This window comes from Rhinopithecus roxellana, chromosome 17, assembly GCF_007565055.1.
Source record: "Rhinopithecus roxellana isolate Shanxi Qingling chromosome 17, ASM756505v1, whole genome shotgun sequence".
Classification (NCBI taxonomy): Eukaryota; Metazoa; Chordata; class Mammalia; order Primates; family Cercopithecidae; genus Rhinopithecus; species Rhinopithecus roxellana.
In genome coordinates, this window is record NC_044565.1 from 90,487,909 (window position 1) to 90,500,538 (window position 12,630).

General features: G+C 42.0%; 1 non-coding gene across 1 annotated transcript; it reads right to left on the reverse strand.

Moving 5' to 3' along the window:
• Positions 1–296: 296 nt before the first annotated feature.
• LOC115894391 lies at positions 297–400 on the reverse strand. The gene has a single exon (XR_004054520.1). It is a non-coding gene; the product is annotated as a U6 spliceosomal RNA (small nuclear RNA).
• Positions 401–12,630: the final 12,230 nt, after the last annotated feature.

Here is a 12,630-nt window from a genome sequence, read left to right on the forward strand (position 1 = left end):
TAAAAGTATTCCTATTTCTCCACAGCCTCACCAGCATCTATTGTTTCCTGACTTTTTAATAATCGCCATTCTGACTGGCATGAGATGGTATCACATTGTGGTTTTGATTTGCATTTCTCCGATGATCAATGATGTTGAGCTTTTTCTCATGTTTGTTAGGCACATAAATGTCTTCTTTTGAGTAGTGTTTGTTCATATCCTTTGACTTTTTGATGGGGTTGTTTGTTTTTTCCTGTAAAATTGTTTGTCTTGTAATTTCTGGATATTAGACCTTTGTCAGATGGGTAGATTGCAAAAGGCATATGGAGTGCTTTATGCATTTGTGTGTCATCCTTGCACAGGGGCCATGCTAATCTCTGTATCATTCGAATTTTAGTGTATGTGCTGCCAAAGTGAGCACTTATTAATAATTTTCTATTGCTGTGTAACAAATTTCCATAAACTTAGTGCCTTGAAACAATGTAAGTTTGTTATCTCCTAGTTTCCATGTGTCTGAAGTACAGAAAAGCTTAGCTAGGACTGTGCTCAGGATCTCCGGAAGCTGGAATTAGTGGACGATCTGAGCTGCATTTCTTCTAGAACTTAGAGTCTTTTTGTCCAAGTTCATATAGTTGGAAGAATTCAGCTTCTTGTGGTAGTAGGACTGAGGTTCTTGCTTTCTTGGTGGCTGTCAGACAGGGCTGCTGTCAACAAGTACAGCCACCTAGAGTTCCCCGACACCTGACCCTCTCACAGGCCTTCTCATAACATAGTAACTTATGTAATCAAGGCCAGGAAGAGAATCTCTCATTTCAGCTTGCTATGATGGAGTCTTATGTGACATATCATGATCATGGGAGTGGCTATCCTCAATTTGTCATATTTTATTGGCTAGAAGTAATCACAGTTTCCACCTGCACTCAGGAACAGGAAATTATGAAAGGGCATGGCTTATTGGATGTCATCTCAGAATTCTACCTACCCCAATGTGTTAGGAGAGGTTGCTCCCACATTATTTTCAGATAAATATTGCAATCACAACATCAGCAGTGTGCAGAATAGCTCTCACATTCTTCTTCTTCTTTTTTTGTTGAGACTTGATCTCACCCTATTGCTCAGTCTGAGTGCAGTGGAATGATCATAGTTCACTGCAGTTTCAACCTCAGGGGCTCAGGCGATCCTTCCACCTTAGCCTTCTGAGTAGCTGGGACTACAGGCACACGCTACCATGCCCTGATATATATATATATATATATATATATTTATAATGTAAAGACAGAGTCTTTTAATGTTACCCAGGCTGGTCTTGAGCTCCTGGAATCAAGTGATCCTCCTACCTTAGCCTCCCAAAGTGCTGGAATTACACGTATGAGCCACCGCGCCCGGCCTCAGATCCTTCTTAACCCCTTTATGAGAAGGCATACTCAAAGCCATTGTTGAACTAAAGGATGAAGACTAAGTTCAGTGGTAGAAAGGGGTGAGGAAGCACAAAGGTTCTGCTGTAAAAATGCAAATTCAAAGGACCAGGGGTATTGGAATGAAAATTGCTATATGAAAATCTGAAGGCTTTGAGTGCAGCTGAAATAAATATGTTTTCCTCCTTAATTGTTTTAAATATTGAGGCATCCAATGAAGAGTTTTCAATAATTATTTTTTCTGGATCTTCTTCAATTAGGACAAGTAGCCATATGAAGATGGATCTAAATAGTGAAAGAGTAACTATGCATGACGATGGCTCCTGTCAACAAGAATTTTCCAGTGAAGATTGTTATTTACTTGTGCAGAGGCACATTTTAACCGGGTGCCCGTATCATGTTACGCAATTTCATGTAAAGAACCATATTTAATCCTCACTGTGAGATGATGCCATTTTCACTTTCAGTTGCAGAAAACAAGGCCCAGAGAAATAAACAATTTCCTCCATCTGGATGGTGCCTGCTGTAGGCACAGGAAGTAGGCTCCGCTTGTGTCTGGGTATCCGCTGCTTTCAGATCACAGACAATCAGGCACTGCTCGTCACACAGCTGGTCAGTGGTGTGATCAGGACTGAAACCCCAGCGCCTCGGACTTCAAAGCCTATGCTGCTCCCATTCACCACAGCATCCTTTTCACCAAAGTCAGGAATTCCCCCGTTTTATCTTAAATCTCTATCAGCTGGCTCTGAGTGGTCGTTGTTCATGTTACTCATCATCTGTGTTATCAGTAGGAATGCTTCCGGTATTACAGAAAGAGGACCATGCATCAGAAAATGATTACAAAGTGGCAAAACCTGACTTGACTGGGGATGTAGTCGGAGGGCAGGAAAGGAGGGTGGGACAGGTCAAGGATGTGACCAGAAATGCACTCACCGTGGGAGCAAAATATAAAGAGGCACCAAAACACTCAGTGATCCTGATAAAGAATATTTTAGTGCAATATTTTAAAAATCAGAATTTTTGTAAAAACATCCATGGTGAAGAAAATATCAGCATTGTAAGTAAAGACAGGATCTCACCCTGCACTTTCCAGGCTCACCCACTTGCTTCATCTTCATTACCTTGCAGCCCTGAGAGGAGGTGGAAGCTATAAAGAATGAGACCAGAGGAGAAAACCTCTCCTACTCCCATTTCTCCAGGTTTCTAGGAACAGGAATGAGTGAGAAGCAAGGGAATTCTCAGCTACAGAGATCAGATTTCAGAGAAGTGACCATGATCTGTAGGAAAAGCAGAGAAGCTTACCCATGGGAAGATCAGGTATCAGGAGACCTGTGTTCTGGTCTGGGCACCAGCACTAACTCACTGTGTGATTTGGGGCTAGCTCTTTTCTTTGGGCCTCAATGTACTCATTTTTAAAATAGGAGTTTTGAATTGAGTGCTTTCTGGGGTCCCTTCCAACTCAGACATTCTAGAAGGCTACGGACTAGCAGATTCCAGGGAGAATACTTTGTCCTTTACTCTATGTGGAAGTGCAGAATTCCAGAGAACACTTCAGTGGGTCAAATATGGACATCTTCTGTCTATTAGCCTTCCTTGCCTCTTTTCTCTTTCGTATGGTGGTCAGTGGGCCACAAGAAGAGGCTAGCGATCAGTTTCCACTGGTCCCTAGAAGTCAGGTCCCATGGAAGGTTTACTGAAGTACTTAGCTTCTTGTAACTCTAGAACATCAGAGCTGACAGTATAACATTGGCCAGCTATGTCATAAGCCGGTTTGTACTAAAGATAATAACTACTGCAATTAACTGGGCATGGTGGCACATACCTGTAGTCTCAGCTACTTGAGAGGCTGAGGTGAGAGGATTACCTGGTCCTGGGAGGTCAAGGCTGCAGACAGCCATGATCTTGCCACTCCACTACAGCCAGGGTGGTAGCGTGAGACCCTGTCTCAACAAAATCAATCAAACAGACACACAAAGATAATAGCTGCTTTGTATGGATCTGTAATTATGTAATAATAGCTGAGAGGCTATATATCATAGTGGTCTACCCCCTGTACACAGCTGCTGGTATAGTGTTCTGTTTTTGCCTCTTACGAGATGTATTGGTCAGGGGGCCACCAAGATGCAGAGCACACAGATTATTTCAGTCATCAGAGAGAATTTAATAGGAATTATTGTTAAAGAGGTCTGAAGTTGTTAATTAGGTAATTGAAAGTGTAAGAAGAAATCTCAAAGGTATCACAGAGGTAGCAGCTGCAGGACACATGACAGGCCCTACGACTGAGGGAACAAAATGAGTATGAGGTGGTTAAATCTTTGAACCTTAGTAGAGGGCCCCTTGGAACAAAAACAGACCTCTGAGAAGACGGCTGGCTGGCTGGTGTTGTGCTTTGGGGGCACACATTTGAGCTTGTCCTACAAGTGGTGAAAAAACTGTAAAGTGGGTTCAACTACTGCAACTGGAAAAAATTGCTCTTGGCAGGGAGAACAAGTGTTACTGGGAAATAGCAAGTGCACAGAAAGTGAGGCAAGCAACATACAGGAAGGGGCACGTCCCTTCAGCCTTGTAGAGCATAATGGGAATCCAGTTGGCAAGGCAAAAATGTGCTTTTCTGAACCTCGGCCCCAACTCCACAAGGCAGCATACAGAAGGGTGGGTTTAGAGCTGAGAGTCCGTAACTTAATAACTGGCACACTAGCTACTTGACCTTAAGCAAATCACCTGACCTTTCTGTGCATACATTTACTCATCTGTGAAAAACGAATACTAATGAAATCTGCTGAATAGGGTTGTTATCAAGATTAAATTAGTTAATACACAAAAGTGCTTAGAACAGCTTCTTCAGTGCCCAATAAGCTACTAGGCACTTAAGTTAAAATAAGTGCCTAATAAGATTCACCTGTGTGATGGTTAATTTTAATGTGTCAACTTGACTGGGCTAAGAACTGCCCAGATAGCTGGGCAGGTAAAACATTATTGCTGGGTATGTCTGTGAGGGTATTTCCAGAAGAGGTCAGTATTTGAATCAGTGGACTGAGTGAAGAAGATCCACTCTCACCAACGTAGGTTGGTACCATCTAATGTTGAGGACCTTAATAGAACAAAAAGGCAGAAGAAGGGTCAATTCACTGTGTGTGAGTTGGGACACTCATCTCTTCCCATCCTCAGACATTGGCACTTCTGGTTCTCGGCCTTCTTATTTGAACCAAATTACATCACCAGTTTTCTTGGTTCTCCAGCTTGCAGATGGCAGATGGTGGGACTTCTTGGCCTTCATAATTGTGTGAACCAATTCCCATTATAAATATGACATGTCTGTGTGTATATATACATATATATACACACACATATATATAAAATAAATGTGGGTATACATATGTACATACACACACACGCACATATATATATACACATATACACACACACATACTTATGTATCTTCTATTGGTTCCGTTTCTCTGGATAACCCTGAATTATACAATCTGGTATTATTATATAAAGGAAAGAGGAAAAAGCAAATAAGTCTGCCTTGCCCAAGGCATTAGATTCACATTTTCCTTACATTTTGTGGCTTAATTTCCAGAGTACATCTCAAAAGTGAATGTCAACTTCCTGATGTTTATACTCGAGGAGAATAAGGTTTGGAGATCTGGGTAGTTTACTGAAGGCACTCACATCAAAAGATTTTATGAATCCAAAATTCAAATCTAGATGTGTCCCATCCAAAGACCACCCTCTTTATACAGCAACATGCTGCTTCCCTGGATCAAGAAACACAAGGTAATTCTCATTCTTATTGTACCACTCACTTATGAAGTGTTATGCTAGACTTTACTCACTTACGAAGTGTTACGCTAGGTCTGTCCTTAAGCAACAGATAATTCACCTGTAAAATTAGAATAAAACACTTGCTCGGAACACTTGATCCAACATTACAAAAATAGCATGATCAATCTCAATGGCAAGTCCAGCAAGATAAAATAGTGAGGGGAGAACACAAAGTCCTCTACAGTAAGGTCTGCTCTAACACAACATATGGGTTCCTATAAATTACAGCACTGTGGGAAAGTATGCCAGAAAAAACACAAGACTTATGGAAAAAATGGGGTTACAACACTAAAAACTTGATCAATGACACAATCACAAAGAAAGGTATCTAATAAAAACAGTAGTGGAATTGTGCACGTGTTAAATGGTTAAGATGTACTTAAATACCAGAATAAACATGGCATTTTCCTTGCAGAAGACTGGAGTTTGCTTGTGGAAGTGGGTGCCAGCAGGGGGCAGCTTGGGAGTCCCTGTGAAGTGGGGACTGGGGTTGATCAGAAATCAGAGAGAAAGTTCTAAAACCAGATGTGAATGGGTGTGGCTCATAACACATGCAGTGATCTACGGTAGCCGGTAGATGCATGGAGGTGTGTGTGTTTTGCATATTCCTAGGAACCCCGGGTCAGCCGTATGCCGTTTCTAGCAGATGAAATAATGCATTGCAAAGATACATTTACATTGTGCTCAAACTGTTTCCTAATATACTGATTATGCTGAAAGAAATGCAGAGTTTCAAAACAAATGTTAGAGCAAAACTGTTTTTAGGTCCAAAAACTTAGCCAGAAAAATACACAATGAAAGAGACATGAGTTAATAGCCATGTGGCTTAAGAGGTCCTCTGAGTTGGCAATTGGCAGAGTGTGGAACCAGTGTACTGGGTGAATGAAAATCCAGATTTCACTGAGCACATACATCGTATCACAACAGCAGCAACAATAATAATAAAGAAATTTACAGACAGGGATTCGGGTGAAGATTATGCTAAGTAATTGAACACACTGTTAGAGAGAATCTGTTCTGTTCTAGGCAGATACAGCACCTTTCCTGGAGGAGAGCCTGATCTGCCGACATGACTGACCACAGAAAACACTGGTGATATCTTGAGGCTTATGGATGCCATTACCTCCACTGTGAGGAAGGTGCTATGGAGATTAGCTGTAACAATTCTCCTGGACACTTTCCGGAGCAGGTCAGCGGCTGGACTGAGACCAGGGTTTAAGGCAGTTAGATCCTGACCGAAAGTATTTTCCACTGGACAATGCTGCTGCTTCCCTGTGTCTTCTGATGGGAGAATCTGTGTCTTCATTGCTCTGGTAACTCAGTAAGTCGTCAATGCTAAGTTCTCTTTAAGTGACTAACTAGGCCAGATTCTCTTGGGCAGAGTGACATTAATTAGTCACAGCATGGTCTGTGTATAGATACTTTGGACTAGAACCAACATCTGTCAAAATAATGATGTTAAAACTAAGCATTTGTTCTGCAGAGGTTCTGCCCTCCCTCCTGCCCCTCCCCCATAGATGCATTCCCTCCATCTTTGTACGTGCTGGGCCTCATTCTTCATATCACAATGTGGGGTAATTGTTGTAGGTTCAACTGCCTGTCTCCCTCACGAACTGAGAGTTCCCAGGGAGCAGAGACTGGGTTTTATTCATCTCAGCGCCACAGGGATCTAGCGCGGGGTTTACACATAAAAGATGCTATGATGTCAGCTCCATGAGAACAGAGACCATGTGCTCATGTCAGCCCCTCGTGTCTAAGCCAGTGTCTGGCATCAAGGAGACGTGCAGCAAATATTTGTTGGCTGAAAGCATGATCCTTAATGAAAGGTCATTTCCATTACATCAGTTAATTAAATAAAAATATATCTGTTCAAAATTATGTGGTCAATGAAAAAAAAAGTCCAAAGGCTCTTTAATGATGTGGGAAAATGTTCAGAGTATAATGCTGAGTTAAAAACAAAAAACAAGAAACAAAACAGGCCAGGCATGGTGGTTCACTCCTGTAATCCCTGCACTTTGGGAGGCTGAGGTGGGCAGATCACCTGAGATCAGGAGTTTGAGGCCACCCTGGCCAACGTGGTGAAGCCCCGTCTCTAACTAACTAAAAATACAAAACAAAAACAAAAACAAAAACAAAAAAACCTTTGCCGGGCACGGTGGTGCACACCTGTAGTCGCAGCTACTCGGGAGGCTGGGGCAGGAGAATCACTGGAACCTGGGAGGCAGAGGTTGCAGTGAGCCGAGATTGCACATTACACTCCAGCCTGGGCAACAACAGCAAAACTCCATCTCAAACAAACAAACAAACACACAACAACAAAAAACAGGCTGAAAATATGTAGATTCAGAATGATACTCATCATGTTAAAGAAATGTCTTCTGGTTTACATGGTTGTCTCTGGGTTCTGAGATTTGGGGTGATATTTACTCTCATCATTGTATCTTTAGGTCACTTTACAAATTATTTAAAACAAGCCTGCATTACTTTAAAAATGGGGAAGAAGCTGGGCACTGTGACTCACGCCTGTAATCCCAGCACTTTGGGAGGCTGAGGTGGGCGGATCACAAGGTCAGGAGATCAAGACCATCCTGGCTAACACAGTGAAACTCCGTCTCTACTAAAAATTCAAAAAATTAGCCGGGCGTGGCAGTGTGTGCCTGTAGTCCCAGCTACTTGGGAGGCTGAGGCAGGAGGATGGTGTGAACCCAGGAGGCGGAGCTTGCGGTGAGCCGAGATCACGCCACTGAACTGCAGCCTGGGCGACAGAGCAAGACTCTGTCTCAAAAAAAAAAAAAAAAAAAGTGGGGGGGTAGAAAATGTTTTAAGAGCAAATAATTTCATCAGGTGCTTTAGTTGGTGTTTCTTCAGTGTGGTAATTTAAGGGATAAGATGACTTCTGGGAAGGGAACATTTCACAGAATTGTTTTCTTTGCCTTCAGAAGGCCAAATTTTCTATCAGTTTGATGATTCTGGTAATTCTCACATTAACTGGTGGCCTCCTTAGCGGGCGGTGCCCTGAGGAAGAGCATCTTTGTTTCTGGGTTTCTGTTACAGAGGCAAGAAGGAATCTAGGAACAGAAGGCCCTTCCAGCCTTGTTTTATATTGCTTTGTTTATTTTAATTGTGTGGCTTTGCTCTGAACTATGCTGGGGGGTGGTATAAAATTAAAATACACTCACATTGACTAAATCATTGACTGGCAATAATTTCCAGAGATATGTTTTTTTGATTCTGTTTTTTTTTTTTTAACTCTGAATTCTGTGTTCTATGGAAAGCATTAGTTTCATACCTTTATTTTCATTTCATTATAATGTATGCCATTTTAAAATAGAAAAGAAAAAGAAAACCATCTTTATGAATATAAATCCTTTTCCTGATAATAGATATAATCACTCAACATAATAGACCAGAGGTCAGCATAGTACTCACCACAGGCCAAATCTGGCCCATAGCCTGCCTTTATCTTGCCTATTTGCTAAGGCCAGACTATTAGCCAAGACTGTTTTTTCATGGTTTTAAATGACTGAAAACAAATTTTTAAAAAAATAATGTTTCAGGACATGGGAATTAAATGAAATTCAAATTTCAGTGTTGATAAATAACGTTGTACTGGAACATAGCCATGCCCATTTGTTTGCATATTGTTCATACAGCTGGCTTTTGCTCTGCAACAGCAGAGGTGAGTAGTTTCCATAGACACCAAATGGTTTGCAAGCCTGGAATATGTACTTCCTGGCCCTTTATAGAAACAATTTGCCAACTCCTGTAATAGGCCTAGGTCAGTATTAAAAGGAAAGTTGGAATAACTTCAACCTATATAAAGGTGAAGCTAGATCAGACTGAGAAACAGAATTCTGAGCTAGAAGAAATTGGGAAGGCATACCACTGAGTCCCATCATGACATGGTTCAGGCCTTCATCCTCTCATCTGGAAGGACCCCAGCAGCCTGGGAACCTGTTCCAGCCACTCATCTTGACACATGTACTACATACCTACAGTCCCATCCACTGCTTCCTATCACCCTCACACAACTGTGCCAAGGTTATCTTTGTAAAAGGAAACTGTGGTTACATTACTTTCCTGCTTATAGCCTCCAGGGCCTCTGGATAGTCTATGGTAGTGGTCCTCGCTCTGTGCTTTGAGGAGTTCTGGATTCCTTGGAGGAATGTGTAAGGTACAGAGACGGTGTGGGAGGGTTTGTTGAGTAAGCAGGTTGTGGATCTTTCTCTCTGTGCCCCCATTTCAACCAGAAAAGCTCTATTTTTGCTTTATTTGTGTATTATATTTAATCTGAAGAGTGGATTCTGTTGTTTAACAAAATAGCTGGAAAGCCACTAGTGGGTAAAGTTAAAGCCTCTTGTCCTGTTCTTGTGTGTTCTAGTGTGATAGACACGGTGCTAACCAAATACTTTGTGTGTTCCCTTTCATTTCCGAGTCTCCCTTGCAGGGAATGGTGTTATGTGACAAGTTATTGCCAACGAACGTTGAGTAGAAGTGACTCCCATCACTTCTGAGCTAAGTGAGTTGAGAAACAGTATACCGCCTCCATTTCTCCTTTACCTTGGTAACCTTGCAGGCTACTTGTCAGAATGTTGTATCTAAGAGATGGCAGATCAAGCAGCAGCCCGGGTCCCTGAATGGCCATGTAGAGCATGATCTCCACCCTGACCTATTTTAGACAGTACAATTAAATAAACAAGCAAACTTTTGTAGTAGAAAATCCCTGGAATTTGGGGTTTGTTTATTACTAAAGAATAGCTTTGCATCTGGCCCTTGTTTATCTGTCATTTATTACTTGGTTGGCTGATGTGTTGGTTGGTTGCTTAATTAATTTAACAACAACAACAAAGATACATGAAGAGTCTAGTATGTATTATGCTAAGTAGTGAGAATATAAATATCTATCGGCTGTAGCTGCCAACCTCAAGGAGTTTATAGTTGAGTGACTTTCTTTCCACAGCTCACTACGTAAGCGCTATGCTGCACAGACCCTGAATCTCCGTCATTCTAAACTGTGTATCCCTCAAATCACCCAAACAATTCCTTCATCCATCCCTTTGCCTAAACTGCTTCTACTGTCTACGGACTGAGAAATTTCAGAATCTGAATAAGTAATAGCACAACGTGGCTAAAACACACTATAATAGCTCCTATTGGTCACAAATCTGTTAAATCCTTATGAAAGAAAGAAAACACAGAGCCCAGCAGAGTCAACTTAGCCTAAATCAATTCAAGCAGTGTGTCACATGACCCAAGGAAGAGTGAAAACTGCCATCACTCATTCTGATGCCTTCATTTTATGTTGCAAAACATCCAGACTCTAAGAAACACATCTGGAGCTTTTCTGTCTGCGATGATGGGAATGTTCTACATCTGCTCTGTCAAATCTGCTAGCAACTAGCCACATGTGACTATTGAACAATTAAAATGAGGCTAATGTGACTGAGGAACTAAATTTCTAACTTTTAATTCACTTTTAATTCGTTTCAATTTAAACAGCCACGTTTGGCTAGTTGCTACCTTATTGACCAATGTAGCTCTACAAGATATTTAGATCTGTTTATTTATTTATTTATTTATTTATTTATTTATTTATTTATTTTTATTTTTTGAGATGGAGTTTTGCTCTTGTCGCCCAGGCTGGAGTGCAATGGTAACATTTCAGCTCACTGCAATCTCCACCTCCCGGGTTCAAGTGATTCTCCTGCCTCAGCCTCCCGAGTAGCTGGGATTGCAGGCATGTGCGGCCATGCCCAGCTAACTTTGTATTTTTAGCAGAGACAAGGTTTCTCCATATTGGTCAGGCTGGTCTCGAACTCCCGACCTCAGGTAATCCACCCGCCTCAGCCTCCCAAAGTGCTAGGATTACAGGCATGAGACGCCGCGCCTGGCTGATCTGTTTATTAATTCCTTTTGTTACCATAGCCTAAATACAATAAACTTAAAAGACACAATCATAAGCACATTTTCAAATAACACAAAAGAGGTTATCACCAGCTAAATTTTGAAACTTAATTTTCCCTACCAATACTTTTCCTTTAAGCTTCTTTTGGTACTTCATTCAATTAACACAGCTCTGGGTTATAACCCAGGACCCTAGACCAAAATTCAAGGTGGACAGACTCAAGTGGTCCCCTCTGTCTCTAAGACCTCTGGTATCAGGGTGTTTCTCGAAACAGCAGAGCAAGAAATTCAGTAGTAATATTGGGAGTATTCAGATAAACATTTTCAAAATATTTATGCATCCTTTTAATAAAAGAAAATATTAAAAGCTCAATATATGGCAGGCACTATTATTCTAGGTATTTGGGATACATCAGTGAACAAATCAGAAAAAGATCCCTGACTTTCTGGAGCTTACCTTTTAGTAGTCCACACAATACATATAATAAATAGGTGAATTACATAGTATATTAGAAATACTATTTAGAAAGAAATAGTGCAGAATAAGAAAGCGATAAACAGTGATCTTTTAGCAAAGACTGACTGAAAAGATGAGTCATCAGCAAATTTGGGGAAGAAGCATTCTAGCCATAAGTTCTATTGCTCTGAGAAGTACCATACTTCGAGGCCTCACAGAAGGGCAGGCATTGGCCTGGCCAGCGTCCTGGGTGTGTCTGAATCATAGATCAGAGCATCTGTACTTGGAGGGTGTGGGCAGAGGCAGATGCATTAGTGAACTGAGCAGGAGGCGATCTTGGAAGTCTCGGTCCTTCTGGGTTGATGTCACTTTTTTATTAAATAACTTCACCATTTCCCCAGGCATCTCTCAGCAAAGAGGCATGGAATGTAAAGAAATGATACAGACAGGAGACAGGGAACTACTGGGTAGAAGACCGTGGTTCCCCGGCAGAGGCCCCACCCTCAAGACTAAAGACTCACAGCCCTCAATGAGGACAGGCATTCCTGTTTTCACACCCAAAAGCTGCCTTTTGGCCAGTCATGCCCCCTAGCCTGCACCCATATGAACCCCAAACCCCAGACTCCAGAAGCAGACCAGCAGATGAACAGTGGAATGACAGAAAGACGCAGCAGAGAAAGAGAGGAGAGGAGGACCATCTGAGATGCCAAGAGGAGTTTGGCTGGGGGCAGTTAGAGAGGAGTCCAGCCACTGGGTGGCTGACTCCAGGGGAAGATCACCTTCCCACTCCATCCCCACCTTCCAGCTCCCCATTCATCCTGCAGTAAAGCCACCTCCACCACTCAATAAAACCTCACATTCATCCTTCAAGCCCTTGTGTGACCCAATTTTTCCAGGATGCTGGACAAGAGCTCGAGATACAGAAAGCTGTCACGCTGGCCTTCTGCCTTTGCAAAAAAGCAGAGAGTCCACTGAGCTGGTTAACACTCAAGCCATCTGCAGACAACAAGGCTAAAAGAGCTTTGCAACACTGGGGTTGTGGCACCC